The sequence below is a fragment of the Lithobates pipiens genome, unplaced genomic scaffold, assembly GCF_037356315.1.
Source record: "Lithobates pipiens isolate NorthernLeopardFrog02 unplaced genomic scaffold, aLitPip1_a1.2 Scaffold_19, whole genome shotgun sequence".
In the NCBI taxonomy this organism is placed as follows: Eukaryota; Metazoa; Chordata; class Amphibia; order Anura; family Ranidae; genus Lithobates; species Lithobates pipiens.
In genome coordinates this window covers 260,113,683-260,141,423 of record NW_027507764.1, presented here as the reverse complement: position 1 = coordinate 260,141,423, position 27,741 = coordinate 260,113,683, and positions in this window count along the sequence as shown.

The following is a 27,741-nucleotide window of genomic DNA, read 5'->3' as shown; positions in this document are numbered from 1 at the left end:
CCAAAGCCAACAAACCTGATACCTTTATGGCCCTACGTCTCCGACAGCCTGACAAGACCCGTAAACCAATTAGACTTAAAATTGCTAAGAACTCCCACACTAGCAACCCCATCAAAGTACTAGCTGAATTCCGTGAGAAGTTGGCTGACTTACACTCAGACAAAACCCAGTTCTCTCAACAGCATGCAGAATCCCTGTTTCAGAATCTGTCTATACCTGAATTATCCCGCACAACTAGAGATTCCATCGATGCCCTGATCACTGCGGAGGAAGTACTTGTAGCTATAAAATCCCTCAAACCTCATAAACGCCCTGGTCCTGATGGTTTACCCAGTAACTACTATAAGAAATTTTCGGATATACTAGCCCCCTTATTAGCGAATCCGTTTAACACCCTGTTAAGGCAGCAAGCCCTTGGTAGAGATTCTCTAATGGCCACGATAGCTATGATTCCCAAACCCAATTCTGATAATACCCTGTGGTCTAATTTTCGCCCCATATCCCTACTTAATGTAGATATAAAAATTTTATCCAAAATCCTCGCACTACGCCTCAATCCGATTATAGGAAAATTGATCCACAAAGACCAGGTAGGGTTTATTCCCCGTAGGCAGGCTAGCGACAACATTCGCCGAGTCGTCTTGTTGCAACACCTTGCGAAAGTGCGTTCAATCCCTATGCACCTCCTATCCTTAGACATCAGGAAAGCATTCGATACGGTCTCGTGGTCTTATCTCCATTTCATCTTGAAACGTTGGGGTTTCGGCCCTCACTTCCTTCAGTGGATTATGTCACTGTATGCCGACCCCCAGGCGTCAGTGAAATACTCTGGGTTCGGTTCTCAAAGTTTCCCAATACGAAGAGGGACGCGGCAGGGGTGTCCCCTGTCGCCGCAACTCTTCGCTTTAGCAATAGAACCCCTGGCCGCGCTGATTAGAGCACACCCGGACATCAGGGGACTGGAGGTTGCCTCTACTACTCATAAGCTATGCCTATTTGCCGATGACGCTCTACTGTTCATTACCTCCCCACACATTACCATCCCTAATCTAATCAATCTCCTTGACAAATTCTCAAAAATTTCTGGCCTAGAAGTTAATAAGACAAAATCCAAAGCCCTTAATGTATCACTGCCAGATGACACCTTAGCCCTTCTTAGGACTAATTTCCCATTCCAATGGTCTAGTTCTTTTATCCCGTATTTAGGCATAAAACTTACCAGTGATCCTGCAGACTTGTTCCGAGCGAACTATCTCCCAATGCTGAAGCATCTCTCACCCTTACTCCAAGATTAGCATCCCCTCTGCATCTCTTGGATGGGACGCATTGCCGCCGTCAAGATGTCCCTACTCCCTAAGCTTCTTTACCTATACAGAGTCCTTCCCATCCCAGTGCCCCCTTATTTCCATCGTATAATACAAGGCCGGGTCTTTAATTATATATGGGGTCTCGTGAAACCCAGAATCTCTAGATCCACCTTACTTCGTCACCACAGGGCCGGTGGTCTAGGTGTACCCAATTTCCAACATTACTATCACGCGGCCCAGCTTGCCCAAATAACGCTTTATCATGCCAAAGTGGAAGTTCCCATTTGGGTGAGTCTGGAAGTGGTGGATCTCCACCCTATACCCCTAACTAATCTTCTCTGGCTCCCTCCTGCAGCCCGAGGCCCCATTCCCAACCCCTTGACCTCTAACTCTGTCAAACTTTGGGATAAGCTTTGTAAGTAATTTCATCTGATCTCCCCACACTCCCCTTTACTATCCTATATTGGTCACCCTAAGTTCTATCCTGCCTACACTTCTCCTTCTCTATTCCGAGCATGGGAACATGCAGACTTAACCCGTATATGTGACCTGGTGGCTGGTGGTACAGTCAAACCATTCTCTTCCCTGCAAGCCCAAACACAACTACCAAATAATGAATATTTCCGCTATATCCAAATATCACATTTCGTGCAGCAGACTGTAGGCTTGACCAGGGGAATGAACACGTACACGATATTTGAAAAAATATGCAACTCTGATCCACACGCCCCGGGAAGCATATCACAGCTTTATGCACACCTCACCTCCCAGCCGTCGACACTTCCGACATATGCACAATGCTGGTCCAGGGACCTGAATTTAAATTTGGATGAACACGACTGGTCTGATGTTTGGCTACATACTAAACTCTCCTCGCAAAACATTGTGGCCCTGGAAGCGAGCTACAAAGTTCTCATGCGTTGGTACTTAGTGCCAGATAGAATTGCAAAATTTTTACCCTCTTACTCTTCAAACTGTTTCCGTGGCTGTGACGAGAGGGGTACACACTTGCATATTTGGTGGACCTGTCCAGTGGTTCAACGCTTCTGGACTGAAGTATTTCTGATTTTATCCACTCTGATCACCAAGCCATTAGACCCTGACCCGGCTTTGGCCCTCCTCAATTTTTACCCAAATTTTTTCACCAGGGCTCAGATGTGTCTTGCTCTGCAGGTCACCACTGCAGCCAAACAAACAATAGCTAAAGCCTGGAAGACTTCCACCCTGCGTCTGACTGAAGTCAAGAATAGGGTTATGCAGGCAATGATACACAGTAAAATCGAAGCAACGGTCCAGGATGCTATCCCCCGACATTTTAAAATCTGGCAACCATGGGTTGACCATTATCTACCCCCACACTTTGATCACCATCTACTTGAACCATAGCAACCAACCTCCCTCAGTAAGCAGCCTACTGCTGGCCTTCAAATGTTTAGTGGGAGCCGACCGACCACTGTTCCTGCCTGTCCGACCTCTCCTTCCTCTATTTCTCCTCTAATCCCTTCCCTTTCTCTCTCTCTCTCTCTTTTCATTTTCTCTCTTCTTTTTCCCCCCTTTTTTTTTCTCTTTTCTCTTCCTCCTACTCTTTTTGCCTTGTACTTTAATTTCTGTCCTCTTGATGTACCCAATTGCAATAGACGCTCACCCTAGCGGTGACCTTGGGCAAAACTAGTTATGGTTTGAATGTTCTGTAGCTCTTCGTTTACACAGAACTAGATATTCTGCACTTTTCTATATGATAAAGTCCTAGCCTGTGCGTAAGTTACACGCATTTGCTATGTGTTCTAGTGTCTAGGCCGAATATAAGTTAGGTTTCAGGCTAGTCCAAATCACGTTGTTATTTTGTCAACCTTATTGTAACCTGACGTGGTCTTGAGTACATTTTGTCATTATTTCTTTCATTGTGTACAAGACAAGATGCAGTTTTCTATGCACTGTATGTTTCCTGTGTTAATAAAAAACTTTTTGAAGTAAATGTAAATTTATGCACTTGGGGGCTAAGAATATGCATGCACCACACATGCTAGGGGGAGTACAACTGGGGGAATCCATAGTGGAGAAGGATCTGGGGGTTTTGGTAGATCATAAGCTCAATAATAGCATGCAATGTCAAGCTGCGGTTTCCAAAGCGAGCAAAGTCCTTTCCTGTATTAAGAGAGGTATGGACTCCAGAGAGAGAGATATCATTTTGCCCCTGTTCAAATCATTAGAAAGACCTCATCTGGAATATGCCTTTCAGTTTTGGGCACCAGTTCTCAAAAAGGATATCGGGGAACTGGAGAAAGTGTAGAGAAGGGCAACCAAACTGATAAGAGGCATGGAGGAACTCGTCTATGAGTAAAGATTAGAGGAACTGAATTTATTCTCTCTTGATAAGAGGAGATTAAGGGGGGATATGATCAACATGTACAAATATATAAGGGGTCCATATAGTGAACTTGGTGTTGAGTTATTCACTTTACAGTCAACAAATAGGACAAGGGGGCACTCTTTACGTCTAGAGGAAAAGAGATTTCATCTCCAAATACGGAAAGGTTTCTTCACAGTAAGAGCTGTGAAAATGTGGAATAGACTCCCTGCAGAGGTGGTTTTGGCCAGCCCAGTGGATTGCTTTAAGAAGGGCCTGAATTATTTCCTAAGTGTAAATAATATAACTGGGTACTAACATTTATAGGTAAAGTTGATCCGGGGAAATTCCGATTGCCTCTCGGGGGATCAGGAAGGAATTTTTTTCCCCTGCTTTAGCATATTGGATCATGCTCTGCTGGGGTTTTTTGCCTTCCTCTGGATCAACTGTGGGTATAGAATTGGGTATATAGGATTGTATGATATTATTATTATATTTTTTTTTTTTTGTGGTTGAACTTGATGGACATGTGTCTTTTTTCAACCTGACTAACTATGTAACTGTAATGCTGTAATTGTAGACATAGGGAAGCAACTATTTGGCTCACAATCCCATAGTAAAGCAACAAAGTTGGTTCATACTGTAAACATTTGTAAAAAACCAAATTCACCACAACGTGTCTCCATGGAAAGTAGTTATGATCATAATTGGTTGGTACAGTCCAGTTGGTGTGTATGGTAACAGAAGGTGATAATATAATATAGAAGGGAGATCGTCTATTGGCTCGACGCGTTTCGTGGCGACTGTCACTCTTCAGGAGCAGGTATGAAGTGGGTGTCTATAAATATTGAAAAACAATATGTTGGAGAAAATGTATATATGTTATGGATCTATGAAGGGAGAGAGGAGGGGGAGGGAAGAAGGGGAAAGGGATAAGACCCAATTTTCCCAAACTACTTACAGGTAATCCTATAAGTTGAGGCATAAACATGGCGGACTGGAAACCGACCGAGGTGGACTGCCCAGACACACAAGGATGGAAGTCCAATAGCAGGCACTAGTCCCCAACGGTATTCCCCCCATTAGTATCAAAGTTAATTTGATCCACGTGGTGATCATCTGTGAGAGGAGGGGATATATAATGAAATATATTGTAAATAATTGATAGGAATGTGTAAAAAATTATAACTAATGGGGAAGTTATAATAGTGCAGATACCAGTCAGTGGTAGTAAATAAACCAGAATGTAAAATAAGTGCAGAGTAATAAGAAAATATAAATGTGACAAGAAAAACCGAAAAGAGAAAAATGTATGAGGGAAACTACAAAGGGTTACTTGGTTTCCTGGGTGCATGCCTCATATAAAGTCCCACTTGTCTCTTTTCCAGCTAAGATGGCGCTGACACCTTCTCCCTCCATCAGTGCAGCATGCTCTCGCAATCAGCTGCTGACACTGGCACAGCCAGACTCCCAGGATGAGTCAGATAATACATTCTCCCTCTCCCCAAACACTGCAACAGATCACTCCACAGCTCCAGCACTCCTAAAACAGATAGAGAGTATGCTCCATAAAGCTCTAAAGCAAACCTCAGAGCACATTATTAATAGTCTCACTAAGGAGATTAAAAAGCTATGCACCCGCACTGCAGCGCTGAAGGTGAGAGTGGATGAGATGGAGAACACAGCACAAGACTATATGCCTGAACTCAAGAACCTTGAGGAAGAAAATATAACTCTACAAACCAAACTCGAAGGTTATGAAAACAGAGCAAGGTGTTCTATTTTGCATATATGGGGCATCCCTGAATAAGTAATGATTTTCAATCTACCATGACTTCCCTGTTCCAGGAATTTCAGCCTACTATCCCAATAGAATGCCTGGAGATGGACAGAGCACACAGAGCTCTTACTCCAAAGAAAGCTGATGGACCCCCTTGTGACATCATCAAGTTCCATTACTACCACACCAAAGATCAACTCCTGGTCACAGAACAAAAAAAAGGACACTCTCAACTTTCAAGGGCATAATTATTAGCTCTAAGTCTAAGTCCTAGTTGACCATCACCAAACATTGAGTTATGAAACCCCCAGCTCCTGGAATTGCAGCACATTACCTACAAATCAGGTTTTCCATTCTCAGTTCACTTTACCTACCAACGTTCCAAGTACAGCTGCAGATCACCAGAGGAGCTGCAACAGACCCTGCAAGAACTGCACCTAGTGGAAAACCTTCCCAATGCCAACACTTCCCCCCAGAAGGTCAGCATCAACCCCCCCCCACTCAATCCTCTATAATCCTATGGTAAATATAGAGACTAACACACGCATAAAAGGGTGCTTCATCTCGCCAGGCCAACATAAAGAATATTCTATGGACTGAGGACTGATTACCCCCGAATCCTTCTTCACTCCCACACCGTGGATTCGGTATTCCACTGGTTGTCATGCAGCTCTAGGTGACAAACTCCACGAAAGTACTCTGCGCAATTCAGTTTAAATTTTGTTTTGTTATTGTTTAAAACCTGGTTCTCAATTCCATTTTTTGGCCCTGTTGGACAATGACCATACCCTCTTGTTCCGTGGGCCTACTACTGACGCAATCAGAGGATATGAATAGTAGCTCGCCCAACTTCTTCCATATACACTGTTGTGCATTATTACTGTAGTGCTAAACTAAAACCTCAACCTTTTCTGATTTTTAATACTGATCTACAACCCCTCAGTTCTCCATTGATTTCAACAACTAGATTTGTTCTACCCAGCAGTGAATGCTCCTACACGACTTTTGCCTGACGAAAGCTTCCATGGGCTACTGGACGACTAGGCACCTATCTGGCTTCAGTTACTGTACTTGTATTCAACTTGTAAATCTGAGAGAACTCTCAATTATTCTCAATACACTTATTAGCCTTATTGTTCCTGCACAATTATACTGCCTATGTCAGGACCTCTATAACTTTGAATGCTTTTGTCCTCTCCTCCGATTCACTACCTACTTCCCAACCCCTAACATAGGCCGTTTCTGATCTATCTTAATTGCCGCCACTGACAACTCCCCAGATTATTGTTATGTTATAGTTATACTGCGGCAGGTTGGCTCTCCTGGGTGAGGGGTCATAGTTGTAGGTTGGGCGTGTGGCTACCTAGGGGGCATGTGAGTGCACCAATGGTGATCGGATTTGCTTCAGAACCGATCAGTCTCCAGGCCAAGGCCAATGATTTTACTGGCCTGTAAGTATAAACACAGGCAGGGGAAGTGATGTCATCTCCCTCTCTGGAATTCTTTTCCATTCCAGAGAGAGGAGAGAGGAAATCCAAATGTGATTTGCACCAACACTACACTAATACAGTACACATAGGCACATATTTCACCCCCTGATCACCCCCAATCACCTCCCCCCAGTTAACCCCTTCACTCCCTGGCACAGTATCAACAAGTGCAGTTTTCATATTTTTCTTTGATCACTGTACTGGTGTCAGCTCTGATGATGGAGTAGTGGTCCCTGCCAAGGTCAGGCATACCCAAACCCATTCTTCTGCTGTTGTTGAGGTGCAAGAACCGCCGGGCTCTCTTATGGAGCAGAGAGTCAGCACTGGTGCTGCTCATCCTTCTGGTGAACTGGCAAGCACAAGCAGCCTAGTATATCCTGGTCATACACCCAGCACTGCAATAACACGTGATGAGTCCCATCAGTGCAGTTCAAGCTGATGCGGTGGCTAACACACACAGTGTCCCGCAGCCACCAAGAAGACAAACACAGGCCCGTCGAGCCCATAGTGCCCTTCTGCTGCATTTGCCAATCCAAATTGGGAGCCCACCACGTCTGCAGCACCCGTACTTCCCCCATTCACTGGCCAACCCAGAATTCAGGTGGAAACAGTTAATTTTACATCACTTGATTTTTATTCGCTGTTTATTATGAAAGATCTCTATAGATCTATTGTGAACCAAAGCAATTTGTATGCTGGTCAATTCCTCATGGCTAATCCCTAGTTGGCCCTTGTCAGAGATTGGAAACCTGTTACAGTTTCCAAATTTAAGACCTTCCTGGGCCGATCCCTCCTCATGAGCATAGCTAAAAAAAAGTGAGCTGCGGTCATATTGGTCCACTGACCCAATTCATCATATGCCTATGTTCTCTGCTTGCATGACCAGGACACAATACAAGCAGATCTTGTAATTTATGCACTTCAATAACAATGAACTATGACCCTGGATTTGATCAGCTCTACAAAATTCAGCCCCTTGTAAATCACTTCGGCCAACAGTTTGCAGCCTTGTTTACTCCTGATCAAGTTGTCTGCGTTGATGAGTCCCTGATTCAATTTTCTGGATGCTTATCTATCAAATAGTATCTTCCTAGCAAGCGTGCCAGATATGGGGTCAAGATGTATAAGCTCTGTGACAGGGCAAAAGGCTATACATATAGTTTTATGGTTTATAAGGGAAGAGATAGTCACGTGGAAATGGAGAACTGCCCAGGCTACATAGGGAGCGCTGGTAAGATTATGTGGAACACGGTGTCACCCTTATTTGGAAAGGGGTACCACTTGTACGTGGACAATTATTACAGAAGCGTGTCACTTTTTAGTCACCTTTTTTTTTCTCAATAGTTTTTATTCAATTTTGTCAACATACAAAAGGTGAACAACGTTTGTCATACATCATTATGTTGTCAGGTCACCTGAGACCAGGTGACAGATGCACTCCGTAGGAGTCTGAAGTGCACCACTAGATAGTGGACCTTAGGACTGACTGCTGCGGATTGTACCCAGGGAGGTTCAGGACACAGGTCTACTGGATCACTAACACAGGTCCCAGTAGGAGCAGGGTGCGGAGTCTAAGAGCCAGCAGGTGTTCACCAGAGCCTCCAGTGGTGAGGATGTACTTCGCTGCAGTCTGGCTCCAGGTCGCGGCCCCTACGGTCTCACAGCTCACACTCACAGTAGACTACAGGAGAAGGAAGCAGCAGGCTGGAACAACAAGGATAGTAAGGGGATAAGGCAGAGGTCAGGGCAACTAGCAGACAGGAACAACAGAGTACACGCCAAAGGTTCAGGGTCACAGGCAGACAGGGATGGTCGGGAACATGCCAAAAGGTCAAGGTCACAAGCAGACAGGAATCGTTGAGAACACGCCAAGGACGGTAACAGAGACAAACATAGAGCACAGGGCAAGCAGGAAAGAGGAAGCCAAACACACAATGGATACACAATGGTTGATCAGCACAGCTGGCTTGCAGTGCACAGGTTAATATAGGGTTCCCTGATAGGGCCTGGGGTGGAGCCAAGTTTAGAGGAGAGGTTATAAAAACCACCAGGTGGAAGTGGCCTCTTAGTCTGAACACATGAGGAGAGGTAAGCAAACAGAGGAAGATTACTGCATAACCATGACATATGTATTGTAAATGGTGATGCAGATGTTCAAAGTGGTACATCTACATAACATTGTTATAGTTTTTAATGAATAAGAATAGGTCTGGAGGAGCTGTTCCTCACCACCAGCCACCCCATTGGGAACTTACTGTGACATGATCGAGGGACAGCCCCTACAAACCTATGCCTCTATTGTAACAATATATACGACATTCAACCAGACTGTTGCTGTTAGCAATTATTCACCAAGAGCATATAGCTCATAACAAATAGGAAATAAACAAACAAGGATCAATTCTGAGACAAAAGGGAGAAGAAAGAACTCAAACCGTAATTAGAGTACAATTACTTAGGATTCTATTGGAGGATAGAGATAGATTACAGGTTCATCGCCTATTGGGAATTTTCTCATTCTTATTATGTTTTGTGTACTTTGTACCAATTTATCCATGGTTGCCAGTATAGAAGGAATTTTGCTCTCAATGGATGTCAGCATGCTTTCATAAGTATAGTGTATGGACAATGTGTGTATAGCCTCTTTTACCTCTGGGGGATTTGGAGATCTCCACAGTCTAAGTATTATTAACTTAGCTGCTAGGAATAAGTGGGTGCTAAATTTCCTATGGAGTGGTGGTATGTCTTTGATGCCTATATTCAAGAGAGCTAATGCTGGGAATATTGGATCCGTAGACCTGTCACTTGGTGTAGGATTGTGAAAATGTTGGTCCAAAATTTGTTTAGTCTCCCGCAGTTCCATAGAATATGAAAGATGGTGCCTGACTGCTCACAATTTCTCCAACATAGAGGTGGGATCAAATTTAGCTATCCTGTATAGTGTCAGGTACCATCTTTGTATGACCTTGTGGAAGAGTTCCCAAAGGTTGGTGCATTTAGTGGCTGAGTGGGTGCATTGTAGGGCTTTTTGCCATTGTTCGTCTGAAAAAGATTTGTTAAGATCTTTTTCCCATGTTAGCATGGAGTTTATCTTTGTGAGTATTGGCTTGTTGTGGAGAAAATTGTAGAACAGTGAAATACCTCCTTTATGATATTCCTTAGCAGTGTGATGAATTTGGACCTGCCAGAATAAGTTTTATTTAAGAGTGTTGTTGCTTTCAGGTATGATGCTACTTGGATGTGATTAAATTGCTCTGAAGCAGGTAAACCATACTCGAATTGTAAATCAGCAAATGGTTTTGTCTTTGTGCCCGAGTATAAATTCAATACCCATTTTATTCCCCATTTTGTCCATCCATTCAGGTTTAATTCCGGGATTATGAAAGCTAGGATAGATATTGGTATTGAAGGGGGGATAGTAGGAGATGACAGAGATTTGGAAGTCACTATAGTCTTCCAGGAATTCAGGGTTGCTAACATTGGTAGAGGGAGATTAATGGACTTGTATTTAAGGTGGGGATAAGCTTGGGCATAATCATATTAGCTTCCGCCTGGTATCAGAGTTTGTTCAATGCTCCCCCATAGTGGGGTAGGTTGGTTAGGAAACCAACCTCTATGATGTGCTAATTTTGCAGCTAAGTAGTAGTCAGCTAAGACTGGTAATCCTATCCCTTCTGCTCTCTTTGCCTTGCAAAGCTTGGGAAAAACACTTCTATCTTTCTTGCCTTCCCAGAGGTACAGTATCTAGAAAGCATTGTTTGTATAGTTTGAAAGAATTTTCAGGAAGCTGGAATGGGTACCGTACAGTATATATAAAGTAATTGTGGTAGGAGTTGCATTTTGAAGGCTGATAGCCATCCTGACCTTGATAATGTATGTTTGCTTCAGCTTTGTAGTCCCATTTGTAATTTACGCTCTAGTGGAAGGTAATTAGTACTGAATAATTGTTCAGGTTAGGAAGTGAGTTTAATCTCTAGGCAGGTAATGTCATGAAAATTCCACTTACATTCCATTTACTCCCAAATCCAAAAAATAAGACTTGGTGTCATTTACTTTGTAGTATGACACCATACCGCACCTTTGTAACAGGTGAGACACATGTTCCAGGGAAGACACTGGATTTGTGAGTGGTAAGATCATGTCATCTGCGAATAGGCTTATAACGTGTTTACGGTTATTGATCCTAAAACCATGTATGTCAAGGTTCTGTCTAATGCTGGCGGCTAATGGTTCCATTAACAAATTAAAAATGAGGGGAGATAGTGGGGACATCCCTGGCAAGTGCCATTTGTGATTTTAAAGGGCTTAGATGGCATACCCGATGTGTACACCTGAGCCAATGGAGAAATATTGCAGAAAGCAGGTGACCTGCGCAGCCAAATTTCTACAACGTTGTTGTTGGGTACATCCAGTGAACTCTATCAAATGCATTCTCTGCATCCAATCCTAGAAGCAGAGAAGGCGTCTGGTGTTTCTTAGCCAGATGAATTACATCTATTAACTGTCTGGTGGCATCAGATGTTTGTCTGCCCTTGGTAAATCCAGATTGATCTTGGTCAATTAGGGTAGGTAGGATGTATACTAGTCTCAATGCTGTTAGTTTGGCATAAATCTTTAGGTCATTATTTAAAAAGGATATGTTATTGATTTTGATTTGTATTACCTTCTGAAGCAGCCACTTGTCCATTTGGAACAGATCAATCCTCGTATACGTGCAGTGTCTATGAGAGTAAGATGAAAAGTCTTGTTCATTGGCATGCGTACACCACCATGCATCATACAGGTCATGGAAACGTAAGAAGGATGCCAAGGATGGTGTCCTTTTTAGAGGATACTGACATGGAATCCATTTGTGGGTCAGGTGTGATATTAAAGTCTCCACATATTATAAAGCAACCTTGTTCTATCCCCTGAATTTTTTTTATCAACCTATTTAGGAATCTTACTTGGTGATTATTGGGAACATAAACGTTCACTGGTGTATATTGAGTAGCGTTAATGTCACACACTATGATGAGATAGGGGCCAGAAGGGTCAGATGCTTCTGAGTGGAGTTGGAAGGAAACAGAGTCTTTGATTGCCACCATGGCCCCTCTTTTTTTCGCTGTCATGTTGGAGAAAAAATAATGTTAGGAGCATCTATGAGAGCATCTGGGTGGAGCTTTGTGGTGAAAGTGTGTCTCTTGGACCCACAAAAATATCACATTGGGAGGAATCTGCTTCTCTCCATAGGGATGCTCTTTTGGCCGGGTGGTTTCGGCAATGTTCATTAATGGAAAGTACTTTAAGCATCATGTCTCAAAGTGTGGGGTGCATTAGATGTTAAGTATTGAATGTACTCACAGTTAGGTTGGTTGGCGATTAGCCAATTAAGAAGGAGATTCCATTGCTCCAAGGCAACAATGTCCCTTAAGTGAACTGTGGCTTAAATGTATGGCATGGAGAATCCTGGCATCTTTTCCATTCAGTGATGTGTGAGGGTGTCTTGGAAATCCAGTAGAATTTGGTAGGTTGCGGATTCAAAGAGGTTCAGCAGAGGTGGACGTAAAGATGTCTCTGAAGTTGGTTTTTGATCCACATAAACAAATAGGGAAACAAGATAGAACAAACTGAAATAAGAAAAAATAATGGTTTTTAGGATGATAGGAGAATCCCCAGGAGGGATTCGTGAACCTTATGCACTGTTCAGTAGGGGTGAGGGGAAGTGGAAGTATTTCCATATGTGATGTTACCGGGGGGGTAAATAACCATAGATGTGGTTGTTTAGGAGCACTCTTTCGGATGAACATTCTACTTGTCATTTTTTTTCCAGCATACCACCTTCCACTCAGCCTGAATAGCCTGAAGGGCTATCAGTCTCTCTTCAAGGTTGGATACAGTAGTGGTGGTTCCATTGTAAGTAATGGAAAGTGTAGCAGGGTATTTCCACTTGTGCATGATATGATGGTTGCGTAGGGTTTTAGTAATGGTAGCCAAGTTACGGCAAAGCTGGAGAGTGTGCTTAGAGAGGTCAGGGTGCAGCTGTAGGGTGGTGTATTGAGCTGGATGCTGATCAGTTTTGCAGAAAGCATCTAAGATGTTCTCTTTTGCATTGTAGAAGTGCATTCTCAGCAATAAATCCCTGGGTACATCATCTGCTAAGAAAGATGATTTTGGAACTCTGTGTACTCTGTCTACTGTGAGCTCTAATGCAGACATTGTGGCCGTAATTGCGGAGAATAAATGTTGGACATATTGTGGAAGCTGTGTTGCAGGTTATTCCTTCTGGGTCTATCCTCGAGGTTTGCTATTTTATCTTTGATCCAGGAGATTTAACTGTGCATCCACCCTTTTGTTGCAGGAGGTTGTGTATTCTCCAATGGCATGCTCTACCTGGTTCACTCTCTCATCTAATATTTGGACCTCTGCTTGGTACTTATTTACTGTGTGTAGCATGTCATTATGTAGTGAAGATCTCAGGGACATCAACATGTCCTTTAGAACTGTGTCAGACACAGGCTGGCCTGTGGTGGGGAATCCAGCAATGGGGTCTGGTGCCTGAGTAAAAGACCTCTGTGACAAGCTGTTCCCACTCACCTCAATGTCCTGATGCTTGGGACCGCCATGTGGGGAAGCCATGCACTGTCTGGACTTGGCAGGGCTTCTAGTTGTAGGGGAGGAGGCAGCAGATGATGATCCACTGGAGGAATTCCCCATTCCTGTTGCGCTGTGTTCTGAAGGAGAGACCACGGCTGTGGCCTTCCGATTTAAGTTTCTCTGTCCGGGCACCATTTTCTTGTAGCCGCACCATGTTAGAAAAGAAGCCTGGCAGCTTACGGAGCTGCGGCGGCGACTCTTTTATTCTCCTCGGCATCATGATTGGTTGACTGGGCTCTGCTGGGTTGGATGCGGGTGGTTAGGCTGTGTTTAGGCTCTGATGTTTGTGGATTTCCCTGGCTGTGTGGCGGAGCGCACCATGTTTGGGCTCTGACACCATGCCCCTCCTTTAGTCACCTTTTTGATTGTTAAATTGGCGCTTGTGACACTGTGTGATCTAATCACCGGGGCTTCCCCTAATAGCTTGTAGAGTCCCGACTTAGACAGGGGGGAGAGAACTTGCTTGAAAGGTAGAATGTTTTTGTTCTGTCCTCACTTCACGCAGATATGACAGTCGAAATTCCAACGGCAACTGGTGTTGTGGAGAAACCCCTCTTTGTCCACGAATACAACCTTAACATGGGAGGGGTGGACTTCAATGACCAGATGTTGGCGCCATACTTAATTGCCCATAAGGCCAGACACTGGTATAAAAAAGTGTCTGTATATTTATTCCAAATGGCTCTGCTGAACGCTTATGTGCTGCACAAAACGTCAGGACGAACTGGATCCTTTCTAAAATTACAGGAAGAGATCATCACAGCCCTTCTTTTTTTCCAGATGGTGCTGTGACCCAACTTTCCAATGCAAATGCAGTGAGCCAGTTGCAGGAGAGGCATTTTCTGTGTGTCCTCCCTGGTACCCCTGCCCAAAGAACACCCCAAAGAAGATGTTGTGTCTGTAGAAAATGTGGATTTAGGCGTGGCACCTGCTTTTATTGTCTCTCCTGTCCTGACCAACATGGCCTCTGCATCGGTGACTGTTTCAAACGCTACCACACATTAGTGGAGTATTAGCGTAAGGTACAGCACTACACAGTCCTATGGCACACTTACACAGGGTTTCGAAAGATGAGATGGCACCCCATTTTGAGAGACCCTAACCTGAAATGTTTACAGTTACAGTTTACAATTTATATAAAAGTGCAAAAAATAAAACAAAAAAAACACAAAAAAAGCCAAAAAGAGTTGTTCATTTTATTTTTCTTCTCTCTTTATTGTTCTCTCTCTTATGTTCACTCTCCATTGCCATTCTATTGTTCACTCTCTATTGTTCTATATCTATTGTTCTCTCTCTATTGTTTCTGTATTTTAGAACTGTAATGTTTTATTTTTACTGTGTTTTATAGTTTTTGCTTGCAGTTATGGTATGTCTTACTGTTATAGTGTAATGATACTTTGTTTTATTGTTAACCATCATTTGCTTAGCAGGTACGTCATTCAACTGCAGCATGGGTTTATTTATTTTGACAGCAACAGCGTTTGCTCCCACGATACGTAAAGCCGTGACTCCATCGCTGTAGGATGTGATTTTACCACTACAGTTAAAAAAAGAGCATATATGCCAAAGCATGAGGGCAGGTGTGGAGGGGCGATTTGCTCTTAACATTAGGGGCGGATTGCCCCCTTGCTTTGGCATATATTTTTTTCACAGATTGCGATAAAAAAATAAGTTGTTTTAATGAGTTAATGTTTTATTGTGTGGTAGTACGGAATCTCCAATCCTGGGACCGGGTTTTGGGAACAGCCAGCAGTCTGGCTGGATGATTGCACAGGTGGGTCTTGGGCTTAAAACAAAGCCAACACCATGGGTCTGGGCTCCACGCTCCCAAGGAGTCCAGGCGTGTAAGGGAGAAGAAGTGTGCAGGTCTGCACAGGTCGGTCTGTCAGAGCAGACAGAGGGTCCAAGCTTGTGGGCTGAAAAAAAGAAGCTAGTAAAGAGTGCTGAGGTACTGGGTGTACAGGAACTCTGTTAAAGAGCCAAGAGGGCTGCAGCAGAAGTCTGAGCAGCAGTGCTGCTAAAGAGAGCCAGGTGGCTTGGTATTTTTGGTTCTACGTACATTATTGCTGTGGAAAGCTGAAACCCCTGTGTGGGCAACTATTTTGTTATTGGACTTTTCATTCTTTAATAAAAGTGGGCCTACAAGCCCTTAAAACGGCATATCTGGCGTGGACTCAGCTCACTGGTAAGCTCTACCTTTAAGCTAAAATAACCCCCAAATATTACAATTGTTACCATTGTTTGCTTTTCATTTACACCATTTAGCTGCAGCACTGATTTATTTATCTTGATAGCAACAGCGTTTGCTCTCACAATATGCAAATCAGCGACTCCAGTGCTGTAGGAGGTGATTTCACCACCACAGTTAAAAAAAAAAATGGCGCATGTATGCTCATCATTAGAAGTGGGTGGATGAAAGACAGAATTCTAATGGTGGGCATACCCATCGATCAATTTCTTTTTTTCGTTCAGCGCACAGGATGCATGAAACAAAGAACATTACAATATATGCCCAACAGGTACCAGCAATATACTGGTATAGTGGTTATACTAGAATGATGCCTGCAGGTTTAGGTATCATCTTGGTAGCATTCTTTTCAGCCAGCGGTCAGCTTTCATGTGAAAGCAATCCTAGCTACTTAGCCTCTAGACTGCTTTTACAAGCAGTGGATGGGAATGTTCCCCCCACCCACTGTCTTCCATGGTTTTCTCTGGCTCTCCTATCCCACCAGGGAACCTGAGAATGCAGCCGGTGGTTCCGCCATCTGACCATAGAGCTGATCAAAGACTAGAATGGATCCAATCATCTCTATGGCCTAAGAAACCAGAAGGTACAAGCATTTCATGACTTAAGTTTCACCGGATATAAACAGCGCCATTGGGGAATTGGGAAAGCATTTTATCAAACCGATCTTGGTGTGGCCAGATGCTTTGAGGACAGAGGAGAGATCTATGGTCTAATAGGCCCCATTTTTTTTTTCAAAAAAGAGTACCTGCCACTACCTATTGCTACCTTAAAGGACATTTTACATTCCCTGAGAAAACAATAAAAATTATAAAAAAAAAATAAATGAAAGGAACAGTTTAAAAAAAAAAATAGCAAAAAAAAAAAAGCACCCCTGTTCTCCTGTGTAGTGATGGCCGAACGGTTCGCCCGGCGGTCGTTTCGCGGCGAATTTCCGACTTTCGCCGTCCGCGGGTTCGAACGCCTTTTTCCGTCGTTCGCCCCGGCGGACTTACGTGTTTAATGTATACAAGAACTTTAACCTTTCGTGACACGTTTATCATGTGTTACAGGACAACCAATTGAGACATGACAGCTCATGGACACTTGGACATTCCCCCTAACCTATAAATACACCCGATCCGGTGGCCATTTTACATTCTTTCTTCTGTCACTGTAGGGAAAGGATCCTGTGTGGAGTAGGGACAGAGAAAACGCTAGCTATTTGGTACACAAAAGTTCTTTTCAGGACTGGTATAGGTGTTAGGTCAGCAGCCTGAGTTTCTTTTGTCAGTTTAGATAAAGGGACAGAGCGCTGTATGCTGCTATTTTAGGGACAGCTCAGCCAGATTAGTCTTTCTTCATCATCATCATCATCATCATCATTAGCTGTTACTATCAGGTCCACAAAAGAGCTGTTCCAGCTAATCGTTCCAGCCTACTCTTTTTTGCCAATTTGTATAGGGACAGGCAGGAAGCAGTGTGTCAGGCAGTGAGGATAATTTTAAAGACTTGCTGTTACTATTAGTTCCACAAAGGTTCTTTTCAGGACTGGTATCAGTGGTACGGTAATAGGCTTGTACACGTATAATATTCTTTCTTCCAAATATAGAAAGAATATTATACTTGACTGCTGCCCTTCTGCTGCAGTCTGCTAATCATTCACAACTCACTTGTTCCACAAAGCTCTTTATCAGGACTGGTAACTTGGTCTGTCTAGGGTGCTACGGTACATAGGCTTGGGTGCGGTACAGTCTGCTGTTCTGTAAGGACCGCTATCGGTCCACAATACATAGGGTTGCCGTGCACTACTGCTGACCGCTGCCCTATACTGCAGCAGTCCTTCATTGGTATAGGGACTGACGTACAGTCTGCTAATCACTAACACACAACCTGCTTGGTCCACAAAAGTTCTTATAAGGACTGGTAACTTGGTATAGGGTGCTACGGTACATAGGCCTGAGTGCGTTACAGTCTGCTGTTCTGTAAGGACCGCTATCGGTCCACAATACATAGGGTTGCCGTGCACTACTGCTGACCGCTGCCCTATACTGCAGCAGTCCTTCATTGGTATAGGGACTGACGTACAGTCTGCTAATCACTAACACACAACCTGCTTGGTCCACAAAAGTTCTTATAAGGACTGGTAACTTGGTATAGGGTGCTACGGTACATAGGCCTGAGTGCGTTACAGTCTGCTGTTCTGTAAGGACCGCTATCGGTCCACAATACATAGGGTTGCCGTGCACTACTGCTGACCGCTGCCCTATACTGCAGCAGTCCTTCAGCGGTATAGGGACTGACGCACAGTCTGCTAAACACTAACACACAACCTGCTTGGTCCACAAAAGTTCTTATAAGGACTGGTAACTTGGTATAGGGTGCTACGGTACATAGGCCTGAGTGCAGTACAGTCTGCTGTTCTGTAAGGACCGCTATCGGTCCACAATACATAGGGTTGCCGTGCACTACTGCTGACCGCTGCCCTATACTGCAGCAGTCCTTCATTGGTATAGGGACTGACGTACAGTCTGCTAATCACTAACACACAACCTGCTTGGTCCACAAAAGTTCTTATAAGGACTGGTAACTTGGTATAGGGTGCTACGGTACATAGGCCTGAGTGCGTTACAGTCTGCTGTTCTGTAAGGACCGCTATCGGTCCACAATACATAGGGTTGCCGTGCACTACTGCTGACCGCTGCCCTATACTGCAGCAGTCCTTCAGCGGTATAGGGACTGACGCACAGTCTGCTAAACACTAACACACAACCTGCTTGGTCCACAAAAGTTCTTATAAGGACTGGTAACTTGGTATAGGGTGCTACGGTACATAGGCCTGAGTGCAGTACAGTCTGCTGTTCTGTAAGGACCGCTATCGGTCCACAATACATAGGGTTGCCGTGCACTACTGCTGACCGCTGCCCTATACTGCAGCAGTCCTTCATTGGTATAGGGACTGACGTACAGTCTGCTAATCACTAACACACAACCTGCTTGGTCCACAAAAGTTCTTATAAGGACTGGTAACTTGGTATAGGGTGCTACGGTACATAGGCCTGAGTGCGTTACAGTCTGCTGTTCTGTAAGGACCGCTATCGGTCCACAATACATAGGGTTGCCGTGCACTACTGCTGACCGCTGCCCTATACTGCAGCAGTCCTTCATTGGTATAGGGACTGACGTACAGTCTGCTAATCACTAACACACAACCTGCTTGGTCCACAAAAGTTTTTATAAGGACTGGTAACTTGGTATAGGGTGCTACGGTACATAGGCCTGAGTGCAGTACAGTCTGCTGTTCTGTAAGGACCGCTATCGGTCCACAATACATAGGGTTGACGTGCACTACTGCTGACCGCTGCCCTATACTGCAGCAGTCCTTCATTGGTATAGGGACTGACGTACAGTCTGCTAATCACTAACACACAACCTGCTTGGTCCACAAAAGTTCTTATAAGGACTGGTAACTTGGTATAGGGTGCTACGGTACATAGGCCTGAGTGCAGTACAGTCTGCTGTTCTGTAAGGACCGCTATCGGTCCACAATACATAGGGTTGCCGTGCACTACTGCTGACCGCTGCCCTATACTGCAGCAGTCCTTCATTGGTATAGGGACTGACGTACAGTCTGCTAATCACTAACACACAACCTGCTTGGTCCACAAAAGTTCTTATAAGGACTGGTAACTTGGTATAGGGTGCTACGGTACATAGGCCTGAGTGCGTTACAGTCTGCTGTTCTGTAAGGACCGCTATCGGTCCACAATACATAGGGTTGCCGTGCACTACTGCTGACCGCTGCCCTATACTGCAGCAGTCCTTCAGCGGTATAGGGACTGACGCACAGTCTGCTAAACACTAACACACAACCTGCTTGGTCCACAAAAGTTCTTATAAGGACTGGTAACTTGGTATAGGGTGCTACGGTACATAGGCCTGAGTGCAGTACAGTCTGCTGTTCTGTAAGGACCGCTATCGGTCCACAATACATAGGGTTGCCGTGCACTACTGCTGACCGCTGCCCTATACTGCAGCAGTCCTTCATTGGTATAGGGACTGACGTACAGTCTGCTAATCACTAACACACAACCTGCTTGGTCCACAAAAGTTCTTATAAGGACTGGTAACTTGGTATAGGGTGCTACGGTACATAGGCCTGAGTGCGTTACAGTCTGCTGTTCTGTAAGGACCGCTATCGGTCCACAATACATAGGGTTGCCGTGCACTACTGCTGACCGCTGCCCTATACTGCAGCAGTCCTTCATTGGTATAGGGACTGACGTACAGTCTGCTAATCACTAACACACAACCTGCTTGGTCCACAAAAGTTTTTATAAGGACTGGTAACTTGGTATAGGGTGCTACGGTACATAGGCCTGAGTGCAGTACAGTCTGCTGTTCTGTAAGGACCGCTATCGGTCCACAATACATAGGGTTGACGTGCACTACTGCTGACCGCTGCCCTATACTGCAGCAGTCCTTCATTGGTATAGGGACTGACGTACAGTCTGCTAATCACTAACACACAACCTGCTTGGTCCACAAAAGTTCTTATAAGGACTGGTAACTTGGTATAGGGTGCTACGGTACATAGGCCTGAGTGCAGTACAGTCTGCTGTTCTGTAAGGACCGCTATCGGTCCACAATACATAGGGTTGCCGTGCACTACTGCTGACCGCTGCCCTATACTGCAGCAGTCCTTCATTGGTATAGGGACTGACGTACAGTCTGCTAATCACTAACACACAACCTGCTTGGTCCACAAAAGTTTTTATAAGGACTGGTAACTTGGTATAGGGTGCTACGGTACATAGGCCTGAGTGCAGTACAGTCTGCTGTTCTGTAAGGACCGCTATCGGTCCACAATACATAGGGTTGACGTGCACTACTGCTGACCGCTGCCCTATACTGCAGCAGTCCTTCAGCGGTATAGGGACTAAGAGTTTTGTCACAGGGTGATTTAAAAAATGACAGGCAGAGGAAGAGGCAGGCCCTTCCGCAGGGGTGGTAGGGGTAGGGCAGGAGCAACAGCCTTGAGCCAAAGTGGGAAGTTGCAGAAGGTGCGTTCAATTACTTTAAAGGACGCACCAGACTTGGTTGAGTGGCTCACTCAGCCTTATTCTTCTGCACCCTCCTCATCCTCTCGATCTGCACCCTCTTCTTCACTCTCTGCTATGTGCACCCCCAAAGACACTACCACCAACAACACCACCACCACCACATACCTTCCGCTTGAGTGCAAATGGGGGCCTTCATGCTCCAGTGTTTTAATAGGGACCCCCGTATAAAAAGCATGAGGGTCAAGGACCAGTACTGGGTGGCAACGTACTTAGATCCCCGGTACAAACACAAAATGGCGGAAATGTTACCGCCGTCGCAGAGGGCTGTCAGAATGCAGCACTTCCAGGCCTTGCTTCGAGAAATGCTGCATTCTGCTTTTGCGTGCGCTGGCAGAGGAGCAATTCCCACTCCCAGAGAAGGATTTGCGGGTACCAATCCAACAGCGCCTGCAAGAAGAGGCCGGTTTGAAGATGTGTTGGTGACTTCGGATATGAGGTCATTCTTTCAGCCGACCCATCGACAGGTGTCATCCGGATCCAGCATCAGGGAACGCCTAGACCGTCAGGTGTCCGACTACATTGGGTTAACGGCCGATGTGGACGCTCTGAGGAGTGATGAACCCCTAGACTACTGGGTGGGCAGGCTTGACCTCTGGCCAGAGCTTGCCCAATTTGCAATCGAACTGTTGGCTTGCCCCTCATCCAGTGTCCTGTCCGAAAGGACGTTCAGCGCAGCAGGGGGGATTGTGACCGATAAGCGTACTCGCCTAGCTCACGACAGTGTTAACTACCTCACATTTCTAAAAATGAATGAGGCATGGATCTCGGAGGAATTCAACACATGTGATCAGTAGACCATGTATATGTCTATAAACAATTTTTGGAATCAAGCACACAGACCTTCTTAATTCATTTGGCTCACTTCCCTGACCCAAAAAAGCACACCGTACTATATGCCCCTACCCTCCTCTTTGAAGAGGTTGAGCGGTGTCATATTTCTACTGGGGCTGCTTATTATGAGGGGTTCCCACCATCCCTGTGCTGTGCTGACTTCCTCCTGGGTGTTCTTATTATGAGGGGCTCCCACCATCCCTGTGCTGTGCTGACTTCCTCCTGGGGGTTCTTATTATGAGGGGCTCCCACCATCCCTGTGCTGTGCTGACTTCCTCCTGGGGGTTCTTATTATGAGGGGATCACACCATCCCTGTGCTGTGCTGACTTCCTCCTGGGGCTGCTTACGGTGCTGCTGTCAGCGCTGTATGTCACGGAGCTGCTGTCAGCGCTGTATGTCACGGAGCTGCTGTCAGCGCTGTATGTCACGGAGCTGCTGTCAGCGCTGTATGTCACGGAGCTGCTGTCAGCGCTGTATGTCACGGAGCTGCTGTCAGCGCTGTATGTCACGGAGCTGCTGTCAGCGCTGTATGTCACGGAGCTGCTGTCAGCGCTGTATGTCACGGAGCTGCTGTCAGCGCTGTATGTCACGGTGCTGCTGTCAGCGCTGTATGTCACGGAGCTGCTGTCAGCGCTGTATGTCACGGAGCTGCTGTCAGTGCTGTATGTCACGGAGCTGCTGTCAGCGCTGTATGTCACGGAGCTGCTGTCAGCGCTGTATGTCACGGAGCTGCTGTCAGCGCTGTATGTCACGGTGCTGCTGTCAGCGCTGTATGTCACGGAGCTGCTGTCAGCGCTGTATGTCACGGAGCTGCTGTCAGTGCTGTATGTCACGGAGCTGCTGTCAGCGCTGTATGTCACGGAGCTGCTGTCAGCGCTGTATGTCACGGAGCTGCTGTCAGCGCTGTATGTCACGGTGCTGCTGTCAGCGCTGTATGTCACGGAGCTGCTGTCAGCGCTGTATGTCACGGAGCTGCTGTCAGCGCTGTATGTCACGGAGCTGCTGTCAGCGCTGTATGTCACGGAGCTGCTGTCAGCGCTGTATGTCACGGAGCTGCTGTCAGCGCTGTATGTCACGGTGCTGATGTCAGTGCTCTGTATTACGGTGCTGCTGTCAGTGCTCTGTATCTCCTGCACCCTCTTGTTTGCCTACCCTGGTCCCTGACCTTCCCTCTCCTCCATTGCCTTCATTAGCTCCATAGTCCTGAATTGTCAGAACAATTTCCCAAATAAAAAAAAAATGCTTGTAGTTATCGATCCCAAATTCACCTCATACATGTATTATGCTATTGTCCAGGTGGTGGGACTACGTGCTACCCCCTAATAATTACCCCGTGGCCGCAAATTCGACCTAAAGGTTTGCGAAATTCGCCTCCCATTGAAGTCAATGGAGCCCGCGGCGAACGGTCGTTTTCGCGAACGTTTGTGCCCGTTCGCGTTTCGCGTTCGCGAAACGTCCCGTCGGAAGTTCGTCCATCACTACTCCTGTGCTCATGCTCCAAGGTGAACGCAAGAATTGGTCTCGTGTCATATGTAAAAAGCAATTTCACCATGCATGTGAGGTATCACTGTGAACGTCAGATTGAGGGCAGTAATTTTAGCAGTAGAGCTTCTCTATAAATCTAAAGTGGTAACCTGTAAAGGCTTGTAAAGGCTTTTAAAAATGCATGTCCTTTGTTGCCGCTGCACGTTTGTGCGCAATTTTAAAGCATGTCATGTTTGGTATCCATGTAATCCATTCATAAGATCATCTTTTCATAATTTCATCAAACATTTGGGCAATATAATGTGTTTTATTTACTTATGTTTTTTTCCCCAAAAAATTGTGTTTAAAAAATCGCTGCGCAAATACTGTGTGGAAAAAAAAAACACCCACAATTTTAATCTGTAGGGCCTTTGCTTTAAAATATATATATATATAATTTTTGCAAGTTCAAAGTAATTTTCTAGAAAAAAATTTTTTTTTCACGTAAACAAAAAGTGTCAGAAAGGGCTTTGTTTTCAAGTGGTTAGAATAATGGGTGATGTGTGACATAAGCTTTTAATTTTATGCATAAAATGCCGGGACAGTTCAAACCCCCCCCCCCCCAAATGACCCCTTTTTGGAAAGTAGACACCCCAAGCTATTTGCTGATAGGCATGTTGAGTCCATGGAATATTTTATATTTTGCCACAAGTTTCGGGAAAATTACAAACTTTTCTCTTTTTTTGCACAAAGTTGTCACTAAATGATATATTGCTCAAACATGCCATAGGCATATGTGAAATTACACCCCAAAATGCATTAAGCTGCTTTTCCTAAGTACAGGGATACCTCATATGTGAGACTTTTTGGGAGCCTAGCCGTGTACAGGACCCCAAAAACCAATCATCTGAGATATCAAGATAGCACAAAACCCCCCAAATAAATGGTGAGTATTTTGCATCTTTCATTTGTTTTTGAAAATGAAAAATGTTTTTTTTTTCTTTTTTCATTTTTAATTTTTCAAAACTTTGTGATAAAATGCGAGATCTGTAAAAACAAAACAAAAAAACATGCCTCTCAGTAAATAGCTTTGGGTGTCTATGGGGGTTGTGCTATCTTGGCATTTCATGACCTCTGAAACTGTGATAGGTAGTGAAGAGTGAAATAAAAAAATTTACACCCTTAGAAAGCCTGAAAGCGGTGAGTGGTTTTGGGGGGGGGGGGGGGTCCTGTACACGGTTAGTTTGCCAGAACGTCCCACACATGTGGTATCCCCATACTCAGGAGAACCAGCAGAATGTATTTTTGGTGTAATACCACATATAACCATGCCATGTTTGAACAATATATAATTTAGTGACAACTTTGTATATAAAAAAAAAAAATAATTACATTTTTACGAAACGTGTGGCAAAATATAAAATATACACAGTTAAACTGCCAAAATGTGTGGTATCCCCGTACTCAGGAGAAGCAGCAGAATGTATTTTTTGGTGTAATTCCACATATAACCATGCCATGTTTGAACAATATATAATTTAGTGACATCTTTATGTAAAAAAAAATAAAACCTCTCAGCAAATAGCTTGAAGTGTCTTCTTTCCAAAATGGGGTAATTTGCAGGGGTTTTGTGCTAGCTTGACATTTCAGGGCCTCTGAAACTGTAATAGGTAGTGAGAAGTGAAATCAAAAATGTACGTCCTTAGAAATCCTGAAGGCGGTGCTTGGTTTTCGTGGTCCTGTACACGGCTAGGATCTCAAAAAGTCTCACACATGTGGGATCCCCATACTCAGGAAAATTAGCAGAATGTATTTTTGGGTTTAATTTCACATATAACCATGTCATGTGTGAGAAAGATATCATTTAGTGACAACTTTGTGTATTTTTTTTGTAATTTTTCAAACACTTGTGACAACAAAATAGAATATTCAATGGGCTCAATATGCCTCACAGCAATTTCCTTGGGGTGTCTACTTTCTACTTTTTTTGGGGGGGTGCTGCCCTGCCATTTTAGCACCTCAAGAAATTAGATAGGCAGTGATAAACTAAAAGCTGTGTAAATTCCATTAAATGTACCCTAGTTTGTAGTCGCTATAACTTTTGAGCAAACTAATAAATATACGCTTATTGACTTTTTTTTTTACCAAAGACATGTGGCTGAATACATTTTTGCCTAAATGTATGACTAAAATTGAGTTCATTTGATTTTTTTTATAACAAAAAGTAGAAAATATAATTTTTTTTCAACATTTTCCATTTATATATTGCAAAAAGGCAATCAAATACCATCAAAAGAAAGCGCTATTTGAGGGGAAAAAAGGATGCAAATTTAGTTTGGGTACAGAATTGCATGACCGCGCAATTGCAAGTTAAAGCAGCACAGTGCCAAATTGTAAAAAGTGCTCTGGTCATTAAGGGGACAATTTCTTCGGGGCTGAAGTTTTTATACACCCTAGTTCTGTTCAGAGGTTTACAAGCTGTGAGTCTACATTCCTTCCTGGTAACTGATTATATCAGCCTTATCCCTCATTTGGATGATCCGTGTGCCCACACCACCTCTGATAGGGAACCAACTACCCTTTCATGGTGTCAGGGCTGGGCTCAGTCCTTCCTTCTCAGAGCAGACCACTCAGATGTCAGTCAATTGCCAGCTCTAATCTTTCCACAGTGACTCACCTGGGGATAATATCCTACTCGTCAGTCCTGCTCGCTACTTAAGCTGTTCAACCCAGATCCTCTCTGCCTTTGCCTGGTCAACATATCAGAGACTTTCTCCTGTGTACCTGTGAAAGACTTGCTTGGCTGGTGTCCCTTCTGGTTCCTGCTTGCTGTTCCACTATGCTGATTCTCTGGTTTCCTAATTTCCTGGCTTGTCCTGAAGTACGCTGATCCCTGGCTCCCTGATGTCCTGGCTTGTCTGACTATGCGTTACAGTTACCAAACTCTGGCTATGTTTGACTATGTTTTCTCTGTTTAACTTTTACTATTATTATTAAACTAGTGTAATTTTTACTGTACTTCTGTCTTGATCTGATTCATGGTTTCTGACACACGGCCTCCATTTGACATTGTCTATTGTTATTTTTGTTGTATTGTATTACTTTGTTTCTCATGCTCTTTGCTTCTCCCCAATTCTTGACTTTTGGTCCCCCCTCTTAACCTACAAGTCCAGGCAGATTGACCTGTCCGACCAGTGCATCGCACTCACTGGTAAGTTTTGCTCCCAAACACAGCTATCATGGCCCCTCTAAATGTTATATCCCTGAACGTTCAGGGCCTCAATATACCTAAAAAATGTAACAAAGCATTCTGCTCTTTTAACTCTCTGAAAACACATATAGTATGCCTGCAGGAAACACACCTCACAGCGCACTAAATTTCAAAATGTTTTAGCTCCTTTTACCCACAAACCTTTACCACCTCAGCTACAACTAAATGTGAAACACTTATAGCCTTCACTGATCTACCCCATTCAACCCCAAAGCCAAAATGAAAAACCTGGAAGGCCACTATCTAATCATTACAGGATACATAATGGACAGCAAACAGCCCACCTCCTTTATCTCTCACCTTATACAAGTGGTGTCTTCGCACAGGATGGGTACAATTATCATGTGTGGTGACTCTAACCAGGTCCTCCTCCCATTCCTAGACAAATCCCCCTACTATCCATCCTCCTAAGCTATTCCTTTCTCAGCTCCTCACCTGACACAATCACGTTGACACCTGGCATGAAAATAACACAACCAAAAGGCAATACACTTACTATTCCCACCCACACAAAACTTTCTCATGTATTGATCATATTCTTGTTACTGCCAGTATGGTACCTGAGTTCCTAACTTTGACCATTGTACCTACACCCCGGTCGGATCACAGTGCAGTTCTCACTTCATTTGCCTCATCTATCGCTAATGCATGCGACCCTACTTGATGTCTCCCAGACTCCATGATCATGATATCTCCCCAGTTACACTTTGGGAAGCACATAAACCTGTCCTTTGTGGTGCGTTCCAACAACAATCTACCTCATTCAATTACGAACACAAGAACCTGGCACATAAATTAGAGGCTAACTTCCCAGCCTCCTACACAGCATTCAACCTCGACCCCACCCTACAAACAAAATTAGACAAAGCCCACCTGGAATACAATCTATTCCTCACTGAATCTGCTGATAAATCCTTGCGCCGCTCTAGACACACATACTACAAGAAATTCAATAAACCAGACACCCAATTGGTATGCATGCTTAAATCTGTAAATAAACCCACTATACCCATCCGATTCAAGACATCCAATGACATCTTCACTAGTAACCCAGTAAAGATTGTGCACAAATTCCGCACTCACCTAGCCTCCTTATACTCAGCAGAGAAGGAATTCTGCTCTTCTGAAGCTGACACCCTATTTTCCCATTTGAATCTTCCTGCACTATCCCAAACTGAACAAGACCGACTTGAGGACTCCATTACGGTAGAGGAACTCTCTAAAGTAATTAAAGAATTTAAATTGAATAAAAGACCAGGCACAGATG